Source organism: Podarcis raffonei, chromosome 8 (genome assembly GCF_027172205.1).
Source record: "Podarcis raffonei isolate rPodRaf1 chromosome 8, rPodRaf1.pri, whole genome shotgun sequence".
Lineage (NCBI taxonomy): Eukaryota > Metazoa > Chordata > Lepidosauria > Squamata > Lacertidae > Podarcis > Podarcis raffonei.
This window is the reverse complement of record NC_070609.1, coordinates 29,352,464-29,358,463: the sequence shown is the minus strand read 5'-3', so window position 1 is coordinate 29,358,463 and position 6,000 is coordinate 29,352,464.

Here is a 6,000-nt window from a genome sequence, read left to right as displayed (position 1 = left end):
TTCTGTGGGTGAGGCTCCCTCTTCTTTGGAGTCAGAGCATTTTCTAAGTGTGACTGCAGACTTCTGCTTTATGTATCAGGATTTCTATAGGTTGTGTGAGTGTTCAGATTTGAGAAAGTGCAAGTAAGAGGAGACATGATGTGGAAGTATGTGAGCATATGCATGGCATGAAGAAATTGCACAGATAAAAAGGTTTCCTCCCTCTGTCTTAACCCTAGAACCTGTAGACATTCAAGTGAAGCTGAATGTTGGAAGATTCAGGACAAATATAACAAAGTACTTATTCATGCAGCGTGAACTATGGAATTCAGTCTCGCGGGAGGCAACCATGGCCACCAACCTGGACAAATTCATGGAGAGTAAGGTTATCAATGGCTTCTAACTATGATGGCTATGCTCTGACTCTGTGGTCGAGACAGTATGTTTACAAATACCAGTTACTGGTAACCACAGAAAGGGAGAGTGCTCTTGTGCTTAGGCCCTGCTTGCAGGTTTCACACAGACCTATGGTTGACCACTGTGGGAGCAGGATGCTAGACTATCCAGGAGACTCTTTATGTTCTTACATGTGAAGCCAACAATGTCCATAGCCTATTTAGCACATAGGCAGGGGGAACCTATGGCCCTCTGGATGTTGCTGTTGGACTTCCAACTCCCATTAGACCAACCAGCTTGCACAGTGGTCAGTGATACAGGGTCTTGTAGTTCAGCAACACTTGGAGGATCACAGGTTTCCAACCCCTGGTTCAGTGTATTGCCCACAAAAAACATGGGTAACAAACAATACAATTCTCCATCTGGTATCACCAATAGGTCTTTCTGAGCCACCATTTGGATGGATGGTGATTACTGTACATTTCCTAGCAGCCTAAATTATGCTTTGTAAATAGGACAGGCTTCTTACCCTAACAGCAAGCAGCTCCTGACTGATTTGCTCAAAGCTGAATCCAAGATGGCCCCCAGTCCACTTACGGTTTTTTTTAGAGAGCAGCTGCCTCTCGTTGTCAGTCTCTGGCCTGTTCAGCAGTGTGCCTCCCCCCCCCCCCCCGTTCACATGGGAGATTTCCTCTCCTTCCATGGGAGTCATTTCCCTGCTTTTTTTTACCGGTGCATTAATGGACCCCTTTGGAGCTACCACCAAATCCTGGCGTATTTACCAAATGTGTTTACAATTAAACAAAAAACGCCAAACCGTCTGTAACCGTAACAATCAGGCCCAAGTCAGCAGCAGGGCAACGAAGGGCTGGAGGTCAACGCATTGTTTACTTTAATTTCTATGAAAGCTTTTTGGGAGATTTCTCCAACTCTCCTCTTGCTTTATTAAATTCAGATGAGGCATTTGGGGAGGGTTAGGTTACAGATGGTCCGAGGAAGTTTTTAAAAAGAAAACTGAAGCTTTAACCCATTGGTGAGGAGGATGAGTCTGTCTGGATGTTTCTACACTACAATTTGGAGCTGGTTTGCAAATTGCTTCAGTCGCCATTGTGTCACACTGCTTAACCTCCAAGCCCCAGCTGCAGGGACTGTGATCCGCAGGGTCCCATCGAATACCACAGCTCCCAAACCCTTCTGAGATGGAGTCTGAGGAGGAACGAGACTGTTGGAGGAAGAGGAGGATAGATTATTCCTCTGGACTTTGGTCTTGTGGCACACATTTCTCATGTGAGAGCTTCAATGCTGCTCCCTAAGCCTACCTGTTACTTAAAGCAGGTGTGGGAAAACTTTTTCAGTCTGAGTGATGCATTCCCTTCTGAACAACCTTTCAAGGGCCACATACCAGAGGGTGGGGCCAGGGACAAAAGGTAGGCAGAGCAACGAATGCAGATTTTACTGTTGTAAAGTACCATAGTATCTATGCTCACTCACCTTCAAGAAGCATTGTCTGAGTTCAAGGACACTTTCCAGAAAGAAAGAAAAAATACTCAAAAAGGGTGTGAAAAGGGGCCAATAAGGGGTATGGCCCCTGGAAGGGGGCATGGCCTAGGAAGAGTCCTGAGGGCCAGATGGAGAGGCCTTGTGGGCTGCAGTTGTCCTCTGAGCCTGAGGTTTCCCACCCCTGACCTAAATCCTGCTCTGGATGAGTCAATAGGCACAAGTACACACTGTTCAATGGTGTCATTGTGTAACCCCAAACAGAGCAACTTGCCTTTAAATTCTTGACATTTTCAACTTTGGTAGGGGGTAGGGTGAAGAGTACAGCAGTCACCATCAGACCTGTTCTGGTTAGGTTCAGGCAGACAATATAAATACTTAAATTTTTAAAAATGAATTAAATGTTATAGTGGTTACAGGCAGCATGGCTCCCTCCAGACTATGTTGGAGTACCAATCCCATCATCTCTGACCATTGATCCTATTTGCTGAGACTGATGGTCCGCTGACCACCTAAGCAGGTCAATCTCCATTCATCCTGTTGGTGAAGGCAAAAGGAGAGAGAAATCAAATTCCATTCCATTGTGCCATATTCCCAGGCCGTAAGCCAGGTTTGGCAGGTTGGTAGGGTTGCCAGGTCACCCGTCTTTGCATAGTGTTATGCATGGAAGCCCCAACAATCAGCTGATTGTCAGAGTTTGCCAAATGCTATGCACAGGACCTTTCAGATACAAAGATACCATATATGGCATCAGGCTTAGGGCAGGTGGGTTCATCAAAATGGCTTCACCTGTCAAATGGGGAGGCCTGTCAGGCATTATGCCTATGGGCTGGAGGTTCTCCACTACTACCTTACACCAATGAGTAAGAGTTTATGAGGACTAGCAGCAGGAGACATCTATTGGATGTATACCCTGCTTGTGTGCTTCCCAGGGTTATCTTTCTGCCCTGACTTTCTCTGACCCATAAGAAAGGGCCCCATTATTACTGAATTCTGGTTTTTATAATACTTTTCCTGGTTTTTATGTTGCACCTGTTTTTATGACACTGCTTTATTGCATTTTTATATACCACTTCGATTTTTAAATATGAGGTTTATAAATGCTTTTAGATGAACGAATAAGCAATAAAAAAATTGTGGGAACCCTGGCATGCTGGACTGAATGGACCAGCAAAGTTTGGTCCAGCATGGCTCTGTTGACATCCTTGCTTTCTGCAAGCTGCTGACTCCTATTTTTTTAAAAAAAGGGCAAAGCCGGTTAATCTCTACTGCGGCTGATATGAGTTGTAGAGTTAGTCTGGAGCCCTGAAGAGCCAGCCAGAGGATGAGTTAGGCAGCTTTCGTGCAACATCCCACCCCTCCAATTTGGTGGTTTTGCCCTCGTGTCTTGTGCCTGGCCATCTTCCCCTTCAAAGCTTCCCTCACATGCGGGACTGGTTAGGCCTCGATTATTCATCCTTCCTGACGGAAAAAGGTTAGAGCAACAGGCTCTTGTGACACATGCCGACGTCATCAGGCTGGGGAGTGGGGTCTTGAGGCCTCTGCTGGGAACAATTTTGTTCAAAGGCTGTGGCACATTGGGCTAGATTGGTTAACAGAAAACACAACAGATGAAAAGCAGGTTGCTGGCAGGAGAGGAGCATGGGCAGTTACTTGCACGAACCCTGGATCAGATATTGAGCTGAGCTGTTATCTCTAGCGCATAGCAAATAGCATGCCTGAATGTCCGGGACTCCAGGTATTTGATCTCGGCAGAGGTTGCCAGATCAAAATTGCAATAAATGGAAAGGGCATTCTGGAGTACTCTGGGTTTACTGGGAGCACTGATGTTCTGAAATAACCATGAGAGGGAAGGTGCCAGCATAGCCTATCAAAGTTGCCACCGTTGTTGTGTCAACATCCAGCTGGGTTTCAGGCCATTCAAGGTGCTGGTTTGAGCTTATAAAGCCCAAATAAGACCACCTTCTCTCAGAATATGCCTCTAGGATGAAAAGTGGAGGCTGCTGAATCAGTTGCAGGGATGACCTGGACTTTCCCATTTACTATTCCCACAGCTGTCAAATGAGGTATTCATGGGGCGTGGGTCTTTTGCCCATTGCTCTTAATTGTAATGAAATAACCCACAGCACATTTTGGACAGAATCAACAGGGTGTTGTTTGTCTGGGGCAATACTGCGTTTTAAAAATTAAAAATTAAACCTTGCTCCCTGCTTGTTTTTTGCACTGTATTTTTAGCAGGGTTATCAACTGGTTAAAGAATTTTATAGGTGTGTTGTTATTGTTATTAAATTTATGTTGCTTGTTACATAAATAAACAGCACAGGCTGCTATCCTATACAAACTTTGGGGGAAGTTACTTTTGTAGGGCTTACTTTTGAGTAGACCATGTATAGCACTGTTCTGTTAATCAGCTTTCAGGTAGGTAGCCGTGTTGGTCTGATGCAGTTGAAATAAATAAAAAATTGTCCAGTAGCACTTTAGAGAACAACTAAGTTTGTTCTGCTCTTGTGTGCATGCACACTTCTTCAGATGCACATGAAAGCTTATACCCAGAACAAACTTAGTTGGTCTCTAAGGTGCTACTGGACAATTTTTTCTTAATCAACTTGTAAGATCGTCTAGTGCGTTAGACTGTCAGACCAGGACTAGGGGTTCTCATCTCCAGAGCTATGAAGTTCAACTTAAGACTATTTACTATCTCTCAACCTAAACTACCTACAGGGTTGTAGTGAGGATGAAACAGGAGAGAATTGTGTGGGACATGCTTTATGCTCTTAGCATTTTGTAAGTCACTTAAGAGACTTCTTGTGTAGAAAGCAGCTGATACTTTGCAATAAAAATAACAACGCAATTATAAAATTTGCTTCAATGTCCTCCAAGTGAACACAAAAGGCCCCTTTATCTCCACTTCCTATGTGGCTTCTCATGTGACCAGACACTCCTGTGCCCCAAATTCTTTTACAGAATTTTGGTCTTCTTCCAGCATCTCCCTCTTCTCATTTCAAGCTGACAAGAAGCCTCCGGGGCACAGAGTAGTGATAAGAGACCCTTTTGAGATCATACTATCTGTGGGGATGGCAGTGGGTATGAGGAAGGGTGTGGGAGACATGAAGGAATGGGCGAGTGATACAGATTCGCCCTTAGCTTACATATGAAGCTGTCTTATATATTTATTTATTTTTATTCATTTAAAGTGTTTATAGCCCACCCTTCACCAATACAGATACCAGGGTGGGGTACAGAGCAGAAAGGAAAAAAACTACCACCCATTTGCCCTTGTAGATTTCAGCAGGTAAGAGGACAGGGACAAAAGTGGAATTAGTTGGCTCTACCTATCACTACTATGAGTTTGACCAAACTGCGGGAGGCAGTGGAAGACAGGAGTGCCTGGCGTGCTCTGGTCCATGGGGTCACGAAGAGTCGGACACGACTAAACGACAACAACACCTATCACTGGCTCTGGTTCTGCCTTCCATCCTACCAGTCCCAATGGGCACCAGCCACCACTGCTCCCTGGAAATGGCTCTCCAAGGCCTTGGGCAACTATCATGCCACACTCTGCAAACTCAGAACAATCCACTGTATTGGAAAGGTTGGCAATTGAACTTGCGACTTTCTGCAAGCGAAGCATGTGCTCCACCACTGAGCTACGGCAGTTCCCCATAACTGATGACCAACAGTACTTACAGTAATTCTCACTCCAGTACACCCAAAGGGTGGCACAGCTGCTTAGGCACTTACAGCTTAGAACCCTAAAATGAATTCAAACCTGATTACCTCCCTTGGCTTCTACCCACACTGCAGGGAGCTCATTTTTGTGAGGGTGTTCAGAATAGTCTGAGATTATGAAGAGCCTTCCAGTATCTGGCCAAAGGCTCAGTCCACCACCCTTTTCTCACAGCAGCCAACAGGAAGACCACAAGCAAGATTTACATGACCCTCCTGGTCCTTTCCAACTCTACAATTCTGTGAGCGCAACCACACTCTTCCACTCCTGTATCCCTGGTACTGAATCAGACTATCGCACTATCTAGCTCAGAGGTCTACGCTAGGTGTGGGGAACCTTTGACCTTCCATAGGATGCTGAACTACAACTCCCATCAGCCCTAGCAAGCATGGCCAATGGCC